Source organism: Pteropus medius, unplaced genomic scaffold (genome assembly GCF_902729225.1).
Source record: "Pteropus medius unplaced genomic scaffold, Ma_sr-lr_union100, whole genome shotgun sequence".
Classification (NCBI taxonomy): domain Eukaryota; kingdom Metazoa; phylum Chordata; class Mammalia; order Chiroptera; family Pteropodidae; genus Pteropus; species Pteropus medius.
Genome location: NW_024354502.1, coordinates 2,892,423 through 2,905,164, shown reverse-complemented (window position 1 = coordinate 2,905,164; position 12,742 = coordinate 2,892,423). Strand labels below are relative to the sequence as shown.

General features: G+C 41.6%; 1 protein-coding gene and 1 long non-coding RNA gene across 5 annotated transcripts in view; both read left to right on the top strand.

The window, feature by feature from the left end:
• The window catches only part of LOC120595482 (uncharacterized), a 19,976-nt gene extending 18,556 nt beyond the window's left edge, over positions 1-1,420 (top strand). Inside the window, exon 3 of the long non-coding RNA XR_005650854.1 lies at positions 1,408-1,420. This is a non-coding gene — a long non-coding RNA (uncharacterized LOC120595482). The remainder of the gene's footprint in view (positions 1-1,407) is intronic.
• NSMCE2 (NSE2 SUMO ligase component of SMC5/6 complex) overlaps positions 1-12,742 on the top strand; it is a 202,651-nt gene that overhangs the window by 125,081 nt on the left and 64,828 nt on the right. The window lies entirely within an intron of this gene.

Genomic DNA, 12,742 nt, shown 5'->3' with positions numbered 1-12,742 from the left:
AAAAAAAAAAATGATGCAACTCTCATGGCAGCTTTTGTGAAAATTTCCCCAATTTCTCTTCCATCCTGTCCCCTGTTCCCTAACTCTCCCATGTCATTGGTACCTAATTTGGGGGCACACTTTTCATCATACATTGTATGTAACTGTTGGTTACAAACGATCTACTCCCATGAGCTTGAACTCTACCAGCGGAGCACCACCCGTTGCCCCCTGTGTCTTCCCGTGGTGCTCGCAGGGAGGCCACACCTGTGCACATCCACCAGCCATGAATTAATTGTCCTCAGTCTCACCGTCCCTGACTTCCAGCCACTCCTCATTTGTGTTTTCTCTTTTGCTGCCCAGCCCGGCCACACTGGATATTTACCCTTCAACTCTTCCAATTTTATATTCCTTTTCTCTAAACCTACACATTTTTCTATGTGTCAGTCCCCAGTCACTTCAGGAAAAGAGGAAGAGAAGCACTATTAATTGAGCGTCCATTGTGTTGTAGGTGCCGTACAGTGTTTTTAGTCATTCCCACAATTCTATGAGGTAAATATTAATATTCAGATTTTTTTCTTGGGAGAAACTAAGGTTCAGAAAGATCAAGTGGTGTAAGAAGCTAATAATTGAAAGACCTGGAATTTGAACACAAGACTCTGCCTCCAAAATCCAACCTCTTTCACTTTTTCCAATTCATTGGCTTCATTTTGGTGACTCAGCCCAATGTGAATTCTGAGCTAAGCCAATTTTCTGAAGCAGTTGCCACCACCCTGTATTCCTTCGATCACTTGGCCTTCTGCTGTGCATCAGTCAGCCGAAGGTTTGCCCCCGCCTCCGCCCCCTAGCCCCGTCTTCTGTTCCGCTCCAGTGCTCTCGGTCTCCGCGAAAGAAATGACACAGATTCTTCTAGACACCACTTTTTACAAAGACAGGCTGCTCAGTTTTGTTTAGACAAAGAATGCCCGATCCATTACTCACGCACCACCCACAGCCCCAAGGCCAACGCTGACAAACAGTCATGAGTACATTCTCAATACAGCCTTCCAGAAAGCATTACCAACTGATAAGAACCGAGATAGCAGATAAAACCTATTTGCCTCTCTGCGCTAGCCCCTAGCTTGCTGTTGCTGTCTTAGCACTGACAGCAAGGAGCACTGGAAAAAACTCGATGTCCTTCCTGACTCCTGAAAAACTGCACGACTCGTCTGAGACACCTTTTCTTTGCTTTTGCTCACACTGATTCTTCTGCTTGGCCCACCTTCCTCCTGTCACTGTTTGGAATAATTAGTAATAGAATAGTCTCATTTTATTGTAAGTTTCACAAAGGCAAACGAGTCTGTTGTCCATTAGTGTGTATACAGCGCTGGTAGAGTATGTGACACACGGTTGAAGCTCAATGAACATTTGAATAAAGAAAGAAGAAAGGAAAAATGGAAGGAAGGGTGGATTTGGCACAGTGTACTGCACATATATATCTTTTTGTTTCCTCCTAATAATGCAGTGAAGTGGCTACTATTATTCCCATTACAGATGAGCTGGTGGAAGTTCATAGTGATCTCTCTGCTAGTAAATGGCCAAATAGACCTGTTCAAATGCTTCTTCTAGAAAGCCTTTTTTTATCCCTTCAGCCAAGACCATGGCACTGCCACATTGTAGGGGCACCATTCACATAGACGGCAGTGTGAATGAGACCCCTGGGGCTGCACAGTCTGATGATAGCTCCATGTTTTGGTGGTACTTGATGAGGTCTTCTAGCAGTTTCGCATCTGCCTTACATCCTATATTAAGTCATATTTCCTATCCTATGTTATGAATTTCTTGAGGAGGGGGAAGTGCTTTCTTCATCTGTGTCGCCTGTTGGACGTACACAGAGTGACTGTTGACTGCCCAGATATCCTGTCTCCTGTTTTACTGAGCTCGAGTCTCCGTGACGTGGGTTCCGTCAGCCATCTTCTCCCTTACCTAGGCATCCCTCCCTCTCTGCTCACCCTGGATCTTTCCTGCCAGTTCCCAAGGAGTGTCGTCTTCTCAAGTTGCCTCTCTCTAGTTAGAGTCAAGGCCATCGTGGTATTCATCAGGCACTGGGGACACAATGACTAGGGACACAATGGACTAAATGACATTGTACTTCACAAGAACCTCAAAAATGTTGATCTTGAAAGAAAAATTATTGCCTCTAAAACAAAAGACAGAATCAAAAGTCAGTATTAAGCAAACAAATATAAAACCAAATATTTTGTCATCTCCATTAAATGTTAAAGTTAACATAATTACTGAGAAATCATAGCAAACTACAAATTAAATGAGTAACTGGTAGCCAAATAATTTCAAAGACAAAAATATAAAAATTCTTTTAAATGTTTTGGCCATAAAATTAGTTTTAGTGTAGGTTATAAACACAACTTTTAGTTTATCTGATATGATGTTGGGGAAGGGGGCTCCAAAAAAAGAAACATATATATGATCTTAAAAATAAATTGCCTAGGTTTGCAATGCTGTATATATAGCCCAAGAAATATTTGCTGGACTTGAATGGATTGTAATTGAGTGACGGTGGTCTTTGTTGTTATGGAGGGAAGAAAGGATGGGTATGTTGGTATTTTACTTGTTTAAAATTTGATATAATTCAGTCGATAAAATGAGAAAAGTTAAGGGAATTCTCCCCTTTTATACAGCGTGAGTGCCACATTGCTGTGGATATTAAGCAATCTTTGGGGCCCTGAGGAGGTACCAGTGAGGGCCTCCTAGGCTCTCTGGCCTGGCCTTGCCTTCAAGTGCTTGCCATCCAGTACGGTCCCTTCCGAGAACAGGAAGTTGGGGTGCAGCACAGAAGTCCTGAGGGCAGAGTGCTGGAGCTGACCTGTGGCCAGCGCCTGGGGACAGTGCGGGAGCAGAGGCATGTGCAGCGTTTGCCCTGACGGCTTTTGTGAGGCGTGCCAGGACGGACCTTCCCACATGCCCTTCACCCTCGGGTGACTCAAAGTGCCGAACCATCGTTTTAGGTACTGATTATGCAGAGACCATGTGGACAGTATGGTAGGGGTATTTCCTTAGCCATGAGTATTGAACACTTTCCAGGTCGATTTTTGGTATGCTTTCACTTCAATCAGGAGAGATTCTTTTTCCTTTCCCTTTTTTTGGACATTCTTTTCTTTTTCATTCTGTAATATAAATCGCAGTCCCAGAAGTTGATATTCGCTTTAAACTATTCCAAAACTGCTGTAGACCTTACAGCTTTCATTCGCTACGTGTGATGTTGGGATGAACTGAACTACTGAACGTTCATACCTAATCTTGTCCCCCTGTGAACCATCTAGCAAGGATTCATCTCACAGTGAGAACCAGGATGGGACTGAAATCGAGGCACACTTAGCTGGAGTTCAGAGCCATGGTCAAGGTGAAATGTAAAGCGTATTAAATCCATTGTGTGTTTGTAGAGTGGTTAGAACACATCAACTAACATCACCATGAAGGGAGTTGGGGTTTCTTTTTTTTTAATAAGTGGATTCACGTGACCTGCCACCTCCAAAGTATAGAATTGCCAGTTAAGTGCATATGTATTTTTTCAAAAGAAATCATCAAAAAGGACATTCCGCTCGTATTACAAAGCTATTTTCAGGGTAAATATTTTGATAGATGTGGTTCAGTGCACCTGGGAACTGAAAGAGACATGGCTGAGCCCGAGGCAGTTAGTGCAGATGGAGCCCTGAGATATATCAGGATTGGCTTTTTTCCTCCACATATGTTGCAAATGGTTATGGCAGCAGGAACATGGACACATTCTATGCCACGGTCAGAAGAGTAGCTTTTTTGGTGAAAAATGGCCGTGTTATTTAAGGATATGAATGACCATGCTAAGGCTTATTTCACAAATAAATTTGTAATGGCATATTTTACGATTCAAGCATTTTGTTAAGAGTGCTAATTAGAATCAGTAGACTGAAGTTAAGTAAAGTCTGCTTAAACTTGTATCAGATACAACGTGTTGAGGTTTAGGCATTTCCTGGTCATAAGGCATCTTTTTGATACATTAAGCTGTAAAGATTGCTACTTTAGTTTTCCTCTCTTTTTTTGAAAGCTCAGAGTGGAAGCACTGAGCAGACTTAAATCATAACTTATGATTTATTAAAATAATCAAGTACATCATCCCACTTTGTTGTTAGGAAATACACACACACATTCAAAATGTTGGCTTCTTTACATGTTTGCCCATCTTCTCAGTAGATAGGTTGTGTTGAACGACATTTTAAATTTGTTACACCCTTTTTTTACTTTGAGCTAAAGTCCTGTCTTGCGTCAGCCTTAGAAAGTTTGTCCTTAGGAAGGAGGCATTGTTTATTAGCAGAGAAATGACACAGTAAACCCAGCACAGTCTTTTACTCTCTCCATAAATTAGCAAGGAATGGCTTGAACTATGTACCAATGAGCATGTATTTTATTTGTCATTTATTGTAAGTTCCTTGAGGGAAAGAACCGTCTATACATCTTCATCTAGTGGTTGTTGAATAAATTGCTAAGAAAGTACCAGTTTTCTTTAACACCCCGAAAACCGTCAGCAAACAAATGGTGAAGATGATTTTTTGAAGAACCCATCCAAGTGTCTTTATTAGCAGCCCAAGCAGGGACATAGGTGATGTGAGCCGGTTAGTTATCCTCCCTCCAGCCCACCGTTACTGGAAGTTGGTAAACTTAGTCTTGTGTTTCTACTAGAGAAAAAGAGTCCTAAATATTCCCTCAGAGAGAGCCTGCATGAATTCAGCAACTGAATTTGATTTTCTAAGAGTGTTTCTAAACTGATGAAACAGCCTTTTAAAACCATTTACCTAAAATGTTCTATGATTGCAACATCTGCTAAGCCTATTATGTTCTTTCATTAAACAGTTTTATTGTTCTGTGTGCAAACTGCTTATTTGAAGCAATAAAGCTGAGTTAACTGCAGACTTTCTAACAAGCAGGAGATTTTTTTTAACAGTAAAAGAAACTGCATATTTCCTATCATCATACATAGTAGTAAAAAAAAAAAAAGAATCCTGTTCTGAAATGATCCTATTAACTTCACTTAAAAAAAAAAAAGCCTCTATTTGAAGTCTAGCTGAAATAATATAAGGTGATACCGAATGTGTAGTTCTAGCAATGCTTTTGACCCCTTACATGTTTCTTAGTTTTTTGTCTGGGACTCAGACAGAAGACAGCAGTTAAATGTGTATAGAGTCTTTATTTAAGGAAGAAGATTCAATAGTAATTCACTGACTAACTGAGAAAATATTTTTATTACATTATAAAATCCAAAATTTAGTAAGGGAAATCTCGTTTTAGACCAGCGTAGTTCATCTGGAACTGTATTTGGATTGAATAACCAATTTAATTTAGTAATTTAAGACTTTCTCAAATGCATACTTCCCTCCCTGGCTGCTGCCCTGTGGGCCTCCGGTCTTCATGAGTAGAAGCACAGCTGCAGAGACCACAGAAGTTTTGAGGAAGAAAACCCTGCCCACCTACCAAGAAGGGGTCAGCGAAGGCAAATGCCACCTTTTTGCCTACAACCATCGTGACAATTATAAGCAGATTAAGATGGCTTTTCAAAAGATTCAGAGTTTTTGCCAATGACAGCCTTTCTTCTTTAAAACTCGTGGGTGAGATATAGTTAGCCATTTACCCAAAGAGTGCAGAGCACTGCAAAACAACAGCCTGGGTCATTTGACCTGAAGCCAGTGAAAGGACACCAGCCCGATCGGTAGTTTCTGTGGTGGTGCTTTAATGCTGGAGACACTCTGTTTTCAGAGACAGCTAAACCAAGTGGAGAGCGAGCTGTCGGTTTATTTTGTCATTTGAGGTAAAAATGAAAACTCAATCACGAAATGACTAAAATTTCAATGTACTGTACAGCAAGGCTGGCAGAGCAGACTGATGGGTGTGTTGAAACAGTGATTCAGGAATCTTAGACGGCTCCGATGCACTTCCACAGCTTCCCTCCACCCTGTCCAGCTCACCCATAGCTTGCAAACCAGAATCCTGTAGGGGGCCGAGGAGGAAAGTTCATGGCTAAGACTCGTCCTGTTCAAACTGGTGAGCGAGAGAGCAGAAACCCTGTCTAGTATCGTGTCTTCCAGGTTTTTTGTTGTTGTTGTTTATTTTGTTTTTTTGTTTTTTAGAGAAATTGGAAACTTGGATTCTTTAATGAAATATGTTAATTTTAAAATATTGGCTATTGATTGAAAGCTTGAAAGCAACGTGGAGCTGAACAAAACTTGTCTGCAGGCTCCACGTGGTTGGTGGGACACATATCTACCTCTGCTCCTCCAGATCCCTTGCTTTAAGAATCAGACCTTATTCTTTTGATTGCAGGCCTTCATCTCTTCATTTTAGTACACAGCTATAACCCTGAGAAAGTCAGTACTTCAGTCTGTGTTGTGAAGACCCAGTAATTTCCACTGAGTTCCATTCAGCACACAGTTACCATGCATTTTCTACGTATAATATATTGTGCTTGGACGCTGGGAAAAATGCTTTATCACCTATGCCCCAGGGTATACATTGGCTGTGACCTGTGCTACACATGACTTGGAGCTCCAGTGTAGAGCCAGGTTACACAGCCCTGGACTCTTCTCCTTGCAAATATTTTCACCTAAATTGCAGATAGAAACTGAGATGAGGGCAGCCAAGCTATTATAAGAACATAATGTAACATAATTGTTCAAAGACCAAGTCATAAAGCACACTGCCTGAATTAGAATCTCGATTGTGTTTCTTAATAGCTGTGTGACCTTGAGCATATTGTATAACTTCCCTGGTCTCAATTTCTACAGCTGTAAGTGGGGATGGTAATATCTACATCATAGAGTTATTATGATGCTAAAATAAGATAACCTCCTGTGTAGAGTTGTTAGTCCAATGCCTGACACATACCAAACACAAATAATTATTAACCGCTGCTGCTATTGTTGTATTTAATTAGAAAGCACTGAACTTAGAATCCAGAAAACTGGATGTAGGCACACATTCTGCCTCTCTTAACAGCTGTGACCAACTGGACACCAATTAACCTCTGCGGATGTCAGTAAGGTCGGATACTATGAAGAGTAAATGTAACTGCGTATTATAACACAACGAGGTGCAGGATCAAAGTTGCTTGGTGATGGGGGAGGGCCGTCACCAGAACAGCATGGGGGCGGGGCACCGCGGGCGCAGCAGAGTCAGCGCGTAGACGGTAGAACCACGGCCAGTTCCGCCGATCAGGCACAATCCACAGCACAGAGCTGGAATGTTACTGCCTTAGAATGACGAAAATAAAATTTCAGAGAGTAAAAATCCTGTGTGTTAAAAAAACGCCTCCTAAAAGATGGGACATTTCCTCCACCCTCACAACTCTTGTATTCGACTTGCTTTCGAAGAATTCCACACTGGCTGAGACTGAAGAGTGACAAGCAGACTGAGCTCAGGCTGTGACCCGCTGCAGAGCACGAGCAAGTCCAGCACAGCGGCCTGGGGTCTTGGAACCAGCCAACCCATTAGTCCTTGTTTCAGGAATGAAGCTGTCCTCGTCCAGGACGACTACACAGCGACCTCTGCACCACCCCCAAGACATGTAGATTCGGTGGTTTTCAGGATTTCCAGCTGTCTCTCTGACTTCTCACATTTTTGAAAATATATCATTCAAGTTTGCTGTGATATCTTTAAATCTCTTGGGGAAAAAATGACATAGTGGGTATGGAAGCACTTCCAGGGTTTCCGTGCCATGCTCAGTCAATATCACTTGAATCTGAAACTAAAGAAAGAACTTAATGTCATCACTTTATTCCGCGATAATATTAGAATAGCTACTGACGACAACACAGTGAAAGTGTAGTACCACAGTCCAGGGAGAACTTTATTTTTTTGTTTTGTGAAAAAATAACAATACAACCAAATGAAAATAGATGGATCAAAACAGTGAAAACCCTGTTTCCATCTTGGAGCTTGTGGGAACAGAAGCTGAATTGTACACGTTCTTTTTATAGCCGATGCGCCAGTTGACTCAGAGAAAACACCTGTGTGGTTTATTTTTAAAAATTTTACTAAAATCTACATCTCGGTGAGATTCTAGGAAAGAATACCAACAGCTGTCCTCACATCTGCTTGAATGATGTAGGATTCTAAATATAGTTGAATTTGAGTCAGATGCACTTCCATGAAGTACTACAAGGCGTCGATGGAACTGGATCTGAAAGAGCATAGCATGAAGTAACCTAAAATTAAATGGCATAGTTTGCTCTGGAAAGCAGCAAATATTTACCTTAGGCAGTCTTTGTCAGCAAACTTGAAATATAACTGGTCCATTCCCACTTGCCAGATGGAGAGAAAGATTGTATCAGAGGGTAGAGGAGTAAAAATAAGTCACATCAACACAGGAAAGTGGCTTTCTTGCAAGAAGTCTTCATCACATTCAATAGCACAGCGATGCCTTGTTTCTATTTTTCTCAGTCCTTAAATTTCATATCACCTGAGTCAGCAGCCCTCAACATCCATCCTTCCCTCTTTTTTACCTCTCTCCCCATTTCTTCCTATGCCGCAATGAATATTTTTAAATACCCACTCTTTGCCCAGTGCTTTATTATATCCTGAAGATCCAGAGAAAAATAGGATAGTCATAGTTTTTACTCTGATAGAATTTTAAAATTTAAGTGACATAATAGACGTTATACTTTAAACATGTATGTTTAGATAACACTGCACCTGTAAAGCTTTTAGTGTCAATGTATAACAGCCCTGTATGAAAACAACACAGGTTCTGTGAAGCCCGTGACAGCAAACCCAATGTAATAGCTACCTTTCCTGAGCACTTACAGTATGCCAGGAATTTCATACACATGCACACATACTTACATAGATAAATACACATTGTTGCACTTCATCATTACAACATTCTAAAGGTGGGTGTTATTATCCCGGTTTATAGAAGAGGAAACTGAAGCTCAGTGAGGTTGGATTATCCAAAGTGACATGGCTAATAAGTGACAGAGTCAGGAGTTGAACTCAGGTTTGTCTTGACTCAAACTTGAGCCCTTAACCATTAGGATGTATGTCGGAGTCTTATTTTTGCAGTCTCCCTTGCCCATTGCTACATGCTATCCCCAGGGACAGTGCCACCAGCAGCACTTGTCGCCCCACCCCTCAGTGCCTGGGATAACTAATCAGTACTCTCCTCTCAGTGCCTAACCTTCTGGCACCTTCTCAGGATCACAAGCCCACCACAAAATTGAAAGGAATTAATCATCAGTGAAAGCCGAACATGCTTGCTTTAACACTTAACTTCCCTTTCGTATTTGGTATGTCTTTACAATGGAAGCAACAAGAATATTCAATATTCAATGAGCAGTTTCTTTCAAATTTGCCCAATTTCCAGAAACTTTGAGCAAAGTATTTGCCCAAAGCCAATAGCTAATTTCCATCAAGGCTGAGACTCAGACTCAGATCAGACTCCATTGTGCCCTAAGCAAATCAGGTTGTGTAGGGACCATAATACTTGGGCCAAGGGCCATTTCTTGTTTACCCCAGAACGCAGGCGGTGCCCGTGAGGGGCGAGCTTCTAGTCTACTGCCCATGGGGCCCCTCTGTAGGGTTTTGCCGAGCACGTAAAACACTCACCTGGCTAGAGACGATTAGAAGCTAAACATTGTTAGAATAGAGTACGTAGTTAGGACGACTGTCTCCTCCACGACCTTTTCCTTCAGTCATGTCTTCTCCCTAATACCATCCGTCTTTCCATCTCTGCCAGCGTTCCTCTCAGTCTAGAAACCCACTCAAGTCTTTCCATCTTTCCCTTTAAAATGATTGAGAGAGAAATCATAGCGAGAGATTGAGACGGTCCTGCATCTGTCTAGCAGATGTCCCCTCTCTCGCTTCCCCTTCTCAAGCAGCCTTCTTGAAAGAGTGGTCTGACTGGCCAGGGACCACTTCCTCTCTTCCATTCTCTTTTCCATCATGGCCGCCTGGTCTCTTCCGGTGCTCCAGTGGAAACATCTCCAACCTGCAGATTGCAGAAGTTGCAGTCCATGTCTCACTGAGTCTTTCTGCCTCATTAAAAATTTTTCGCTATGTAATTCTAGAAACTCATTGCTCCCTATGCCATCTCCTCCGTGAGCTGTTTCTTGATCCTCTGCTCACACTTAAAATACCACTTTTTAGGGTTCTGCTTCCGGCCAGTTGCCGTCCTTGATGCTGATTCGACTTGTGTCATTTCAGTTATCAGAGTGGCTTCAGCTCCCACTCCCTGCTTAGCTTATGGGGCTGAGCAAGATCTCCAGCCGCAAGCCTGTTCTTATCACCCCTGTTTCCTCTTGGATGTGGCAGCGCTGCTGCTTCAACATGACCTTTTTTCCCCCAAAATTAGCTGTTCCTCCTGCCATCTCTGCCTCAGTTAATGGATCATGCACTCATGCACAAAACCTACAGTCATAATAGATTGAGTTCCCTCCTTCACTCTCAATAATCAATTCTTTCAATTATTTTCCCTCCTAGATGTTTTTCAAGTTCCTTCTCTCCCCACGATCTCAGCCTTGTGCCTGGCAATTAATTGTCTTTCTTTCTGTTCTTCCCCGTGTCTGAAATGCTTCTCTCACTTGTTATTGTTTTAACCTGGCTAGTGCATTCTTATTCGTTCTTAAACACTCATTTCAGGCTTTATTTTCCCCTTTAGTTCAATGCATGTAGTTTCCTAACACACTTCAGGTTCTGTCTTCCCCTCTACGCTGAGCTTCTCCAGGACAAGTACAGTTCTCTAGCCTTACTCATCTTTCTGCTCTCAGCACTTGTAACAGTGCCTACAGCTTACTGAGGCTCCATAAATATTTGTGGAACGGAATCAAACTTTCTTTCTAGAATAATCAGAACACATGAAAAGCATTGCCGTGGGAGCTTTGGAGGAAAATATAGGCAATTATCCAAAGCATCTTGTGCCAGGACTGCTGGCTGCTAACATGGAGACCCTCTTCTCTCTCACATCTTTGCCTTGTATGTGAGCGTTATGTGCTCCTCACTCTTAGCAAACCTGTCTGCCTCTGTTCTTTGTCTGCCTCACTCCTGCTTACTGCCTTGGACTTAGCTAAAAGGCCTAGTTCAGGATGGATTAGATTCCTCTCATCCATGCTGGTGTCTCGAGTGTGGCACTTATCAGAAGGCATTATGGCTTCCCGTTCCCTTGTCTGTCCTTCCCAGTAATTTGTGAGCTCATTTCGGACAGAGACCGGGTCTTACTCCCCTTTATACACAGTGCCTGAAATATCTCTGATGAATAATGGAAGAATACACTTTAAAAGTAGCAAGTTTTTGTGAGTATGCTGTTATTGAAATCTCTAGAGTATATTCCGACACCCCTCCCAAATATAAAGCTTAAGTTTCTTTTCTTGATAGGACCTTAAAACCATGTATTTTAGATGTGTTCAAATTCTGGTTAAGAGTTGTTAATCAGACTAGCTGATCAACTACTGAGCTCAAATCAAAGCATTCATTATCAAAGGCTTTTTGTTTATGAGTACAAATACACCATTGATGTTTATAAGAAGAATTATTTTCTCCCCTGAATGTTAACTAGCCACAAAAGCTGGTGTACACATGTGATAGTGTTTTTCGCAGAGTTTCAAGAATGTTAGCCTTTGATGTTCCACCCTTGAATGGAAATGAGTCTGCATTATAAAATCACCAGTGAAGAAAATGGGAAACTTCTAGGTGAGCACCTGAGAAGCATTGTTACAATTCCTAAGCATTGAAATCCAACAGTTGCATCATTTATAACATAGGAAAAAAACTACTTTTTAAAAATAGTAGCCCATATGTCTCGTGCTATGAAAATGAGTGAGATTAAATAGAATCTATGAATATTTCATGTTAAGTAGAAATGTCTTGGTTAAGACATGGTTAACAGCAAAAGACACTAACACAAGATAGCTTCAGCAGCAACAACAAAAAAAACTATAAAAAAATAGGGCTGTCTCATGGGAAGAGGGACTAGAAATGGCTCGTCAGATATTTCTGACCATGAACTCTCTTATCTCTACTTCTTTCCATGACTTGCTTCTTTTTCCTCTCTCTCTAGACCCACTTTTTCAGTATCCCCAGCCACATTTTGGCAGAAAATGGCCACCGCATAGCACCCTGGGTTATACATCCTCTCTCAGTTCAACTAAAGAACTCAGACTGAATTAGAATCTCTCAGTTCTAATTCTTGCCTTTCAGAAGAGAGAAGTTGGTTGATAAAGCATAGGTCAGAAGTCCACTGTGATCCAAGCAACTGTGGTCAAGGGGACAGAGCCAGGTGATGCAAATATAGTTACTTTGGTACTCATAGTAGAAGAGACAGTCCTCAGACAGGATGGGCCATTGTGAGCTAGACAGACAAGCCCTGCTACCACCAAAAACCAAGAAAGCATGAGGTGAAAAGTACAACATAGTAGCACTCATCCCAGTATATGTTATTTCCAGGCTTTTTGCCTGTTTTCTCCACCAAACCATGTGCACCTGGAGGCTGGGTACTATATTTTAATTATGTTTAATTCTCTAGTAACTGAAGGATGGCTGACAATAGACAGTAAGTATTTATTGTGTGAACAGTACATATGAGCTCTGCCTTCATGGGGATTAGTCTGGTAATGAAATTAGGCAATAAACAAACAAGCAAATAAAAAGCTAGAATTGCGTGAGCACTAAGACCATTAAAGAAGGTGGAGAGAAAAGAGTTACCAAGCAAGAATAGAAATTTCCAGATGGTTGCTGATGGTTTTAAAAC